This window comes from Grammomys surdaster, unplaced genomic scaffold (genome assembly GCF_004785775.1).
Source record: "Grammomys surdaster isolate TR1022 unplaced genomic scaffold, NIH_TR_1.0 227, whole genome shotgun sequence".
In the NCBI taxonomy this organism is placed as follows: Eukaryota; Metazoa; Chordata; class Mammalia; order Rodentia; family Muridae; genus Grammomys; species Grammomys surdaster.
In genome coordinates, this window is record NW_021604672.1 from 2,830,760 (window position 1) to 2,843,927 (window position 13,168).

The following is a 13,168-nucleotide window of genomic DNA, read 5'->3' on the forward strand; positions in this document are numbered from 1 at the left end:
AGATGAGAACAGACTTTTAAGAAAGTATTCATTTGTGAGTGCTGTGATGGGGCGCTCAGCTTTGGAGAAGGTGCAAAGCATCTCTTTTGAGATTAGTATCATAACCAAAGTAAGTGGATGTATTTGAATTTTTTATTTTTTTTTGTAAAATAGGACAGTGTTTTATTTTCCTTTACACCTTAATGAATACTTCTTGATGACTGCACACGGGGTAAGGCTGCATGGTAGTTCAGAAAGGTCACAGCGATGGTGTTTTCCTGACAGCATGTAGTCTTCCTAGTGAGTGGAATGACTTGTATGACGTCACTGTCAAACCAGTGACGTCAAGACTGCATTTATGCACCCATCATTTTCAGGATTGTTGGTAACTTGGGCATACTTTCCCCAAATAACCTTGCCTCCTTGTGTCACAAGGCCCAACTCGCTCACACTCACTTCAGTAACTGTACCTTTGGTGACCACACCCAGGGCTGTATATAATGGGGATGATGGATTCTTTTTCACACTGAGTATAGGCAGGCAAAACGTAGCCTTCAGCTCAGGGTGTGTGACATGGGCTTTTTTGAAACGTAGACCCATTGGCCTAATGAACTTTTCATATTTAGGTGGTTTTCTTGTAAAACCATCACCAACAAAGAAGACTTTAGTAACCATTCTCTTCCATGCCTTCTTTTTTCTTTTTCCTGTTCGAATAACTTTCAATACTTCTGTTTCTCCTTGGGCACGAACTTTGGGTAGAGGAACCTCCCATTTTCCCGCCTTTTCTTTTCATTTCTGCTTAATCATGTTGGAAAGTACTTTTGCTCTGGACTGCGCCCCTCTGTCCAGCAGATAGGCAGGCACTGCTCCTTGTGGAGTCTTCTCATCATCCTTCTGCTCGGTGTTTCTCTTTTCATGCATCTTAATAGTCTTTTTTATTTGTATTCTCTCGGCATGGCGCTGTTTATGGTAGAGCTTAGCCTTCAGGCCAACCATTTTTTTTTTTTTTTTTTGCCTTTTTTGAACGTTCATGGGCCTCCCGACCTTCTTTCTTTCTCTTTTTCCCATGGTAGTCCAAACGATAGCCATATCGTTTGCGGTGCAATTCAATATATTCATTTTGTGGCATGTTGACAGCCACGAAGCAGCCGTCCGCGAGCTCTCGAGTTTTAAAAACCTCTTAATTTCTGGGTGTCACTGGCCCACGAGCCTGGTTCAGTCAAGCCAGAATGGGAAAAGCATATTTGAATTTTTAAGTCAACATCTTAGAAGCAGAGACTCAGAAGCAAAATTAATAAAGCTTTAAGAATTTAAATGTCATTTCACTAATAAAAGTATGTTTCAGGGTTTTCATCTGAAAAATCTATGCCTTTTACGTTTTACTCAGTTTTTATTTAACACCATGGATAATACCAGAAATATGTATTGAATATTCTCTAAACCCTTAAACTCTTCAGGGCAAGAGGCAGGGTTTGGAGGTTCATTTCTGGTCATGGCAGGGATATCATAAATAGTACTAATGCAATTATAACAAAGACCCCACAGATCATTCTGACTCAGTCTCCTACCAGGAAATTTGCTCTGAGTCAACTCAGCTGTCTGAAACTTAAAACAGGATCTTGCTTAGCCATGTTAGCATTCTAAGGCCTTGTTGCTTTGTTAATGAGGCCTAAACTGGCAAAGACAAATTTCCTATTTGTTTTATTTCTATCTGTCGTTTTTTGTTTATTTGTTTGTTCATTTCATGTTTCTGCATATTTAAGATTATTTTCTATTTTTAATTTTGGGGATTAATATAATTACATTTCTCCCTTTCCTCTCCTCTCTCTAAACTCTTCTATATAATCACCCACCAACTGCCCTTCCACCATATCCCCCCCAAAAAAAACAACACAGACCATCACTCTCCATCCTCCCCTATTCCTTTGAAAGGACAGAGGCCACCTGGTTATTTTTTCACCATAGCATATCAAAGTCTCTGCAGGGCTAGGCCCATCCTCTCCCCCTGAGGCCAGACAAGCCAGCCCAGCTAGAACATATCTTACAGATAGGCAACAACTTTTGGGATAGCTGTTGCTCCAGTTGTTCCAGAAACCATATGAAGGCCGAACTGTACTTCTGCAACATATGTGCAGGAGGCCTAAGTCCATGCCATGTATGTTCTGTGGTTGGTGGTTCAGACTCTGAGCCCCCAAGATTCCAGGTTAGTTGATTATGTTGGTCTTCCTGTGGAGTTCCCATTCCCTCAAGGGCCCTAGGTACTCCAATTCTTCCATAAGAGTGTCTTAGTTTGATCAATGTTTGGTTGTGGGATTCTGTATCTGTCTCAACCAGTTTCTGAGTGGAGCCTTTCAGACAACAGTTATGTTAGACTCCTTTTGGTAAACATAACAGAGTATTACTAATAGTGTCAGGGACTGGTGTCCATGGGATGGGTCTCACGATGTTCGTGTTATTATTAAGTCATTCCCCCAGGCTCTATTCCATCCACTGTCGCTGCATTTCTTGTAGAGAGGATAAATTTGGGGTCAAAAGTTTTGTGTGTGTGTGTTGGTGTCCTTATTGATCCACTGGGGTTCCTGACAGGTTACAGGAGGTAGCCTCTTCAGATTATATATCTCCATGGTTGTTAGTCTCAGCTAATGTCACCCCCATTGATTCCTGGGACCCTTGAACATTCCAGGTCTTTAGCATGTCTTCTAAATGGCCTCAACCCCCACCCTCACCAACTGAAGATTTCCATTCATTCTCCCAACCTTCTGGCCTTCTCTCCTGTCTCTCCACAAAACCTGATTCTGACACCTCACCAATCTCTTCCCCATCCCTTCTCCCATCCAATTTCATCCTGCCATCTGCCTCCTACAGTTATTTTATTTCCTCTTTTAAGAGACATGTAAGCATCCTCTTTTGGACCACTTGCATTTCACTTCATTGGATCTGTGGAGTATATATATACCATGGTTATCCTGTACTTTATGGCTAATATCCACTTCTAAGTGTGTATACACTATGCATGTTGTTTTATGTCTGGGTTACTCCACTCAGGATGGTATTCTCAAATTTCATCCATTTGCCTAGGAATTTCATAACTATTTTGATAACTGAATAGTATTCCACTGTGTAGACATATGATATTTTCTTTATCCATTCTTGAGTTGAGGGACATCTAAGTTGTTCCAGTTTGGGGCTATTATGAATAAAGCCGCTATAAATATAACTGAGCATAAGTGCCCATGGGATAAATTTTGTTTTATGCCCAGAAGTGATTTAGCTGGGTCTTACAGTAGAAACATTTTCCAGTTTTCAGAGAAACCATCAAATTGATTTCCAAAGTGGTTTTACAAGTTTGGACTCACAATGCAGGAGTGTTACCCTTGGTCCATATCCTTGCCAGCATGTGCTATCACTTGAGATTTTGATATTAGAAATTCTGAGCTGTTGTAAAATAGAATCTTAGCATTTGGCATGACACTCAAGATGGCTCCTTACTCATAACCCTCAAACTCCTTCCAGTAATTTGAATAGGATAAAGGACAACAATCCATTATTCCAAATGCCTATCTAAATCCTCCTGTATATTCAACACATTAATAACATTTTTTGCTAGATGATTAACAAAAGTAGCTGTCTTAACTTTTTGTGTCAAGCAATTGCAGAAACAGTGATGCTAGCAATTAATGTAATTAAAGCTGTTATACCAGCAATAATCAAGCCCACTACCCTCTTGCTTCTGCTTAAAGCCTGATTCACTTCTTCCGGTACATGCAAGCTTTATTTCAGAAAACCAAGTTTCTGTGACACTCAGGGTAATAAAACAAAAGCTGGTTGATAGACTTCCGTAACTGACATGCTAGATTTCAACACACTAACACTATTAGAAGGTATACAATCAATGCAACTTACGTTAAATACTGTAGAAGAAACAAAAGTATTTTTAACTTGACAATTAAAAGAGCCTTAACACATGTACTAACATTTCTTTGAAATCGAGGTCCTGTCCCATTGTTATCTCTTGCTAACATAACATCATAGAGAACTGCAGCTAATTTCAGAATATGTCTCTGAAAATGTCCAGAACCAGCCTTCCAAATGAAGACTGTTATTTCCAATATTGGATTGATTTCTAGACCAGTCCATGATTGAGTCCAAATAACTGGTCACATTTAAGAAAAATACAAGAGTTATTATAACATCTCTTTTTGATTCTCTGTTCCATGAGGTTTAAAATCTTGAGGCAAGGCATCTTGTCCCATCAGAAGTATAGGTAAGCAAAGGTTGGGCCAGGAACATATGTCCAATGTAGCTTCCCAGTCACCATTGTCAGCGCACTCAGTAAGTTCCCAGGTCAGCATCATTCTTTGTCCTCGGCATCAGTATGTCTGATGCGTCTCTCTGGCAGCCACCATGCTCCTTCAGCATCCTGCAGAAAAAAAAAAATGCCTTCTTCCTCATATTAAATACCTGATCGGGATCATGCCTTATGCCAGTAAGTTGATCCTTCCCTTTCACCTATGCATGTCTAGTTGTAGAGTGCCATAGACACTCAGCAGAAAGTTCCTTGGCATCCAAATTTTTTTTAATTAAAATAAAAAGAATATGATTTAAATAAATTTAGGGTTGAATTAACAGGCTTTCAAGGCAAGGATGGGTAAGATTCTGCACAGAGCCTTAACAACCTAAGATAGAAGTGCATTGCTTTTGATAATGCATATTCCATGATGGGTAAGGAAGAAATTCTTGTCAGAACAACCTAAGACAGGCTCAGACTTCTTTATGAAATAAAAAAGGGGGAGAGACAGAGAGCTGTTGGGGCTGCTTGGCAAGAATCTGACATGGGCCAAGGACAAGGGAATGGGCTGTTTGGCAGGAATTTGACGTTGGCCAAGAACAAGGACATTGGCTTCAGGTAGGAATCTGACATTAGTCTAGAACAAAGAAGTAATTTCAGGCAGAAATCTAAATATTAGGATAGAACAAAGACGTAATCTCAGGCAAGAATCTAAATTTTCTGGCTAGAACAAGGAAGTAGGCTTCAGACCTGAAAATGACTTTGGGCTAGGACAGGGAAGTAGGCTCAGATATTTTGGTCATCCTGATAAGCCCTTAGAAACAGTGATCATGGGAGTGTCCACGGAACTTTGTTTATTGCCTTGCTTGTTCTTTGACTATTTGTGTTTATTGTCTTGTTTGTTCCTTGACTATTTGCATCTATTTTATTGTTATCTCCTCAACCTAGAACTGAACTTAATACTTGCATGTAATTAAAATTGTATAAAAGCAAAAAGGAGGAGGAGATATGGGATAGAGGGTATCTAGGGAGGGGAAATGGGGAAAGAGGATGGGGTCTGAAATGTAAATAAATAAAATATTCAATAATTAAAAAAGGTTGGCTTAAAAATGTAGAATCTCAGGGACTTTTTGATTTGCATTTCCCTGGTAACTAAGGATTTTGAACATTTCTTTACATGCTTCTTGACCTTTCTGAATTTCTCTGTTGAGAGTTCTCTGGTAATCTCTGTAACCCATATTTTAATTGGGGTATTTGGCTTTGATGTCTAATTTATTGTGCTCATTATATATTTTTTATACTAGTCCTCTGTCAGATATATGACTGATGAAGATCATTTCCCAATCTGTAGGATGTTATTTTGTCCTATTTTGACATCTTATTTGACATAAAATTTTGACAGTGTTCTTTGCCTTATAGAAGCTTTTTAACTTCATGAGGTCTCATTTATCAGTTACTGTTATTAGAACCTGAACCATTGATATTTATACAGGAATTTGTCTCTTGTACCAATGAGTTCAAGGTTATTCCCACTTTCTATTTTATTAGACTTAGTTTATACAATTTTGCGTTGAGGTCTTTGATCCACATGTACTCGAGTTTTATGCAGGATGACAGATAGGAATCTATTTGCATTCTTCAACATGCAGACATTCAGTTAGACCAAAACCAGTGGATGAAGATGTTTTTTTTTTCTTTTCTTTCCATTGTATTATTTTGTCTTCTTTGTCAAAAGTCAAGCATCCATAGATATGTGTGATTTTTTTAAGCATCTTCAATTCTTTTCTATTTGTCAACCTGTCTGTTTCTAAATTAGTAACTTGCAGTTTTTATTACTCTTGCTCTGCTGTACAGCAGAGACAGTGATACCACTTGAAGTTCTTTTATTGTTTAGGATTGTTTTAGCTATCCTTGATTTTTGGTTATTTTGTTGGTTGGCTTTTTATTGTTATTGTTGTTGTTGTTGTTTGTTGCTTGTTTGTTTTTCCATATAAAGCTGAAAATTGCTCTTTAAAGGTCTGTAGTGACTTGTATTAGAATTTTGATGGAAATTGCATTAAATTTATAGAATGCTTTTGGTAAGATGGCTATTTTCACTATGTTAATCCTACTGATCCATAGGCATGGGATATCTTTCCATCTTCTGGTATCTTTCTTCAGCAACTTGAAGTTCCTGTCGTATAGGTCTTTCATTTGCTTGGCTTGAAGGTATTTTATATCATTCACGGCCATTGTGAAGAGTGATATTTCCCTAGTTTCCTTTTCAGCCCATTTATCACTTGTATAAATGGGTTCTACTGATTTTTTTTTTTTTTTTTTTTAGTTATTTTTGTAACCAGCCACTTTGAAGTTATCAGCTGTAATAGTTCCCTGGTAGAATTTTTGGAGTTGCTTATGTATACTACCATATCTTCTGCAAATAGCAATACCTAAACTGTTTCCTTTTAAATTTGTATCCACTTAACTACCTTTTGTTGTTTTATTTTTCTGATTAGGCTTAAGTACTCTATTAAATAGATAGGAAGAGTGGAAAGCCTTATTTTGTCCCTGAATTTAGGAATATTGCTTTATGTGTCTCACCATTCATTTTGATGTTGGCTATTGGCTTGTTATATATCGCCTATTTTGTTTAGGTTTATATCTTATATTCCTGATCTCTCTAAGACTTTTAATATAAATAGGGTGTTAGGTTTTGTCAAAGGTTTTTTTTTTTTTGCATCTAATGAGATGATCATGTAGTTTTTTTTTACTTTCAATATGTTTATATGGTGGATTACCTTGAAAGATTGTTTTATACATTTACTCAACCCTGCATCACTAGAATGAAGCCTACTTGATGATGGTGTGGGTCCTTGTGGCTGGAAAGCAGAGAAGGGCCCCAAAAGACATGTGGAGTCTGGAATTCCAAGGCTTTATTGTTCATGGCGAGCGTAGAGCGTAGATGGTCTGGATGTGCACCCCCACTTAAGCCAGAGTGGCCCTGGCTTAAATAGGGAGGGGGAAGAAAGGAAGGTTTCTTAATTAGCTACTCCCTCTGGCCTTTAGGTAACTGATTAATATGGAAATCTCTTGAGGCTGAAGCCCATAATCACACTCTCTTGCTATGTTAGGTGACACCCCATTGAGAGGGTCTATAGGTCTGTATAGCTAAACATGACTGCAAAGTGCAGGTTAAATGGGGGTCTAGTCTATGTTTCAGGAGCCTGGATTCTGGGGCGTGGCCAAACACTTGCTGTTTCCTCATTGGGGTCACGGTTCAGGGCCCATGCCAAGCCAAGAATCAAGATATTCTTTCACAGCCCGACAATGGTGGATGATATTTTTTATGTATTTCTGGAATCAATTTACAAGTACTTTATTGAGTATTTCTGCGTCAATGTTCATATGAGACCTTGGTCTGACATACTCTTTCTTTGTTGAGTCTTTGTGTGGTTTAGGTATCAAGGTAATTATGGCTTCATAAAATGAGTTTGGCAGTGTTCCTTCTGTTTCTATTTTGTATAATAGTTTGAGGAGTATTAATATTAGCCCTTTATTGAAAGTCTGGTAGAATTCTGTGCTGAAACTATCTAGTCCAGGGTTTGTTTTGGTTGGGACATTTTTAATGAGTGCTTCTATGTCCTTAGGGGTTGCAGGGCTACTTAAATAGTTTACCTGATCTTGATTTAACTTTGGTAAGTAGTATCTGTTTAGAAAATCATACATTTCATTAAGATTTTTCAGTTTTGTGTAGTACGGGCTTTTGAAGTAAGACCTGTTGGTTTTTTAATTTCCTCAGTTTCTGTTGTTATGTCTCCCTTTCCATTTCTTATTTTGTTTATTTGGATATTATCTCTCTGTCTTTTAGTTAGCTTAGATAAAGGTTTGTCTATCATGTTGATTTTCTCAAAGAACCAGGTCTTGATTTTGATGATTCTTTATATTGTTTTCTTTGTTTATAATTGATTGATTTCAACCCTTATTTTAATTATCTCCTTCCTTCTACTTTTCTTTTATGTGTTTGTTTCTTTTTTTCTAGACCTTTCAGATATACTATTAAATTGCTGGTATGAGAACTTCTCACTTTTTGTATGTTTTTTGTATGTTTACAGCCATACTTTCCTTTTGGTTTGGAAAGTTTTCATCAGTGGTTTTGTTAAAAATATTTTTTGGTGCTTGGAGCTGATACACTTCACCTCCTTTTATTCCTATTATTTTTAGGTTAGTACTTTATGTGGTGTCTCAGATTTTCTGGATGTTTTGTATCAGGAAGCTTTTAGATTTAACATTTTCTTTCACTGATGTGTCAATTTCTTCTATAGTATCTTCTATGTCTGAGATTCTCTCTTCCATCTCCTTTATTATGTTGATGGTACTTGTATCTGTTGTTCATGTTCTCTTCCCTAGGTTTTCCATCTCTAGAATTCTCTCAGTTTGTGTTTTCTTTATTGCTTATAATCCATTTTTTTAGATCTTGGAGAGTTTTGTTTCCATCACGTTTAATTTTATTTCCTGTATTTCTGTAAGGGATTAATTTCTCTTTAAAGTCCTCTCCACATGTTTGATTGTATTTTTCTCTATTTCTTATGGAGATTTGTTCATTGCTTCTTTAAAGGCTTCTATCACTTTTATAAGATTGAATTTAAGGTCATTTTCTTGTGCTTCAGTTGTGTTATGTTATCCATGGCTTGCTGTAGTAGGGTAGCTGTGCTCTGAAGGTGTCAAATTATCCTGGCTGCTTTTGATTGTGTTTTTCTTTTCGAGAGCCTTTAAACATATGAATGGCTTTAGTCCCTGGATGTTCCTGTTATAGCATGTATTGGGATTCGGTCTAACCTGGTGATCCTGGTATGGTAGTCCTCTGGTGGGTATCACTGGGCTGTAAGTTTCCAGATCAGTAAGTCTGATGAAGGTGGACTGAGAAGTGGTGAAACAACGGAGGTCCGGTGGAATAGCAGGTAGTTGGGTATATCCCAGAGGACTCAGCAGGCAGAGAAGATGAGTGCAGAAAAGGAATCTAACCTGCATGTTTCTGGATCAGAAGGTCTGATGAAGGTGGGCAGAGAAGTGGTGTGATAATCCATCTATCTGATTTTGTCAAGTATTTTCAGATTTTATGTCAGTCCCTCCTTGGGTTTCAGTTTGCAGTTTAGCCAATTTTTTGGGGGGGAGTGGGGTTAGTTTTCAGGTTCTCTAAGATGTGTGTATGTGTGAGTATTGTATGCATATATGTAGATGTGATGTGGTGACTAAATAAATGACAGAAACAACTTAGAAATAGAAGGGTGTTTATTTGGGCTACAGTTTCAAGGGTTCCATACACTGTCATTGGGTCCCTTGTGCTCCATCAGAACATCATGGTGGTGAGAGCATGTAATGGAAATATCTTTACCCTGTAGAAACCAGAAGCATGTTCTTTCAACTAATTCCCATCTCATAAAGTTTCCAGATAGTGTAACTCCAATAGTGTGATTCTATTTACTGAACCTTTGCAGTGTTATACAAATTGCGGATATACCAAAATCTTCTTCAGGTCTCACAGCACAGTTTTATGAGTTTGTTTCAAACTGTTGCATTTCCTTTAAGGATATTACCAAAATAAACTGACTATATATTTACATACATGTTTATAAGTTACATGTTGGTATTTTTCAGTACTATAGAGTGGATTATCCATTCAATGTCATTTCCCTTCAGTATAAACAAGTTGCCTTAACATACCTTCTTGTGTAGGTACTGGCAATGAACTCTATATTTTATAGATCTCTAATATTTTTACTTAGCTCTGTTCTTGAAGAATGTTTCTATAAATATAAAATTCTAGTTTAGTCATTTCCCCAAAATACATAGGAAGTCTAACATCCCACTGATACTGACTGATATTTCTGATAAGACAGTTGTTATTATTTTGTGGATATGTTTTTTTCTCTAGTTGTCTTTAGATATATTTTTTACTTAGTCCTTGATTTTTAGTTATTTAATGCATTTCTGACAAGGTTTCATTTTTCATTATTTTTTGCATTTATTTCTCTCTATGTGAGTGTGATTGCCCTTAAGTTTTCTTTTTTACCTTTTCTCCACATTCCCCTCCAACTACATACATATCTGATCAGTCCTCAGTGTCTTTTAAATAGTACCCCTCATTATTTTAATCAGCCTTTCTTCAGATCAGATACAATCTAGTGATGGGTGTACAACGTTCACATATGCTGTCTTCTAAAATGATGTTTTTTTTTTCAAATTTTTATTATTAATTATAGAGGTTTCCTCATGACATTTAGTAACTTATTTGTAATGAACAATTTTTTGAAAATATTGTATTTTTATTGACAAGCAGCATAGTATTCATGTACTCATATTTCTGTTTTAAGAATCAGGAGATTTCATGCATTATGTAGACTCATATGAAAATGTAAAGGTCTCTTTTAACATTTGACTATTTTATACATGCACATAGTGCATTTAAATAAGTTCTATCCATATTTCTCCCATCTAATTCTTCCTTTATTTTCTACATTACTATGCCCTGCTGATTCATTCACTTACCACTCTCCCTTTTCTTTTAATTACACTAACAGAGCCCTCTTTGTTTTCTGTATGTGCATAGGTATAGGATCATCCACTGAGGCATGAGTAGCTTCTCCCAGATCACATCCTTGAGTAATGACTTTATTAACCCCTAAACAGTCATCGATAGTATCTCAACTAGTAATGTGACTTCATGAGCCTCTGTCTCATCTGTGACTTGGACTAGATTGATCTCATATAGGTCTTTAACATGTCACAATCATAGAGACATTGGGTGTCATATACAGCAAATATTATTTAATTGCAAATGTCCACTACCTCTGAGTCTTATAATCTTTCCACCCCCTCTTCCACAATGATTTGTTGATTTGGGAGGAAAGACATGGTATTGACATCTGTTTTACAGCTGATCAATGAATAATTTCTTACTCTGTGCATATTGCTCAGATTTTGAGTCACTGTGTTAACTATTAAGTCACAGTTTTTTAATTTATTTTTATTTTATTTTATTTTTTTAATTAGTAACTTTTAAAAAAATGTTAATCAAAGGCTATATAAGTTTGGTAATGCCGGCAGATTGTCTCTGGGTCCCGAGACAAGACCATAAAGTTATGGAATACTCTGGGTGTCTGCAAGTACACTGTTCAGGACGAGAGTCATTCAGAATGGGTGTCTTGTGTTCGCTTCTCCCCGAACAGCAGCAACCCAATCATTGTCTCCTGTGGATGGGACAAGCTGGTTAAGGTGTGGAATCTGGCTAACTGCAAACTAAAGACCAACCACATTGGCCACACTGGCTATCTGAACACAGTGACCGTCTCTCCAGATGGATCTCTCTGTGCTTCTGGAGGCAAGGATGGCCAGGCTATGCTGTGGGATCTCAATGAAGGCAAGCACCTTTACACATTAGATGGTGGTGACATCATCAATGCCTTGTGCTTCAGCCCCAACCGCTACTGGCTTTGCGCTGCCACTGGCCCCAGTATCAAGATCTGGGACTTGGAGGGCAAGATCACTGTAGATGAATTGAAGCAAGAAGTTATCAGCACCAGCAGCAAGGCAGAGCCGCCCCAGTGCACCTCTCTGGCATGGTCCGCAGATGGCCAGACTCTGTTTGCTGGCTATACAGACAACTTGGTGCGAGTATGGCAGGTGACTATTGGTACCCGCTAAAAGTTTATGACCGAGTCTTAAAAATAAACTGGCTTTCTGAAAAAAAAAAATAAGTTTGGTAATGCGCAATAACAGGATGCCCATACAATCAGAAGTGTAACCCAATGCCCAAGCTAGATATACCAACTATCTTTGACTGGTGGAGACATGCAAACTTCCACCTCCATGTTCCCCTCCTCCCCCCTCTCTCTCATCTCCTATCTCCTCCTCTCCTTCTCCTCCTCCTCTCTTTGCTCCTTCTCTTCCTATCCTTACTCCTCCCACTTAGCTCCTCCTACATATCACCTTTCCTGTTAAAATAAAACTTTTCTCTCAAAATACAATTAAGGCACAACTATACCAATTTGTATCAGTAAGATACAAGATAGAACTAATACCCACTCCATCATTTTGTTGACTAACCAGAACCTCTGTCATCTCTCCTAACTAAAAGACTTAGTTCTGAACCTGGCTTTTTTCTTGGCTTTAGAATGGATGTAAGCTGAAAACCATCCTCTCAAGTCTTTTCTCTCAAAATAAATAGCCGAGATTGGCTATGAGACTATCAGTCTTCAACCCAGTCAGAAATCCAGAATGACTGAATTAACGGAAATTATGGGAAGCACAAAGCATAGCTTCTAAAGCTTAGCCAATTTATAGAGAGCGCTGAACACCTAGACAGTCCCTGTACTATAAAACGTTGGAGCATCCAATCTTCAGCCTTCTGGTCCAGGATCATCTGACAGACCTAGTGATGTAGAATTATTAAGGGCTGATTACTCTGTCTTGGCAGATATAATCAGTTGACTATTTGCAAGTGTGTCCTTTTCAGGACAGTAATTTGTCTGTAGATGAAAAGAGGCAATTCTTGCCTAGTGACTGTCTCACCACAATTGGAGTAACTCCAAAGACACTCAATTTCTTCTTAGAATCCAAGACAAGGAGCTGTAAGGAGCAGACAGGTCTCTAATCAAAATGAACCTTAATACAGAAATGTTTATAACGTCAATTCTGTGGACTTCTGACATTTTGAAAACCAACCATCCATGTAAGGCAATCTGGACTGTTGTCTGTTAACTCCTTTCAGCTATTTCTAAATAAAATATAGAAAACATCCTAACAATAAACTCAGAGCCATGAATTTGCTAAAGGCCCTAAACTTACAGGCTAACCTTCTGAAATCAGTTTAAAAAGTTAAAGAAGGACTGGATATAAGCCTTATATTCCTAAAAGTGTTATATA

At 37.6% G+C, this 13,168-nt stretch overlaps 2 pseudogenes across 1 annotated transcript; one reads left to right on the plus strand and one right to left on the minus strand.

Annotated features, from left to right (window-relative positions):
* Positions 1-309: 309 nt before the first annotated feature.
* On the minus strand, positions 310-1,108 carry LOC114626078 (annotated as a pseudogene).
* Positions 1,109-11,341: 10,233 nt separating this feature from the next.
* LOC114626079 lies at positions 11,342-11,997 on the plus strand (annotated as a pseudogene). Its single transcript, XR_003712176.1, has one exon. The product of XR_003712176.1 is annotated as a receptor of activated protein C kinase 1 pseudogene (transcript).
* The last annotated feature ends 1,171 nt before the right edge of the window (positions 11,998-13,168 follow it).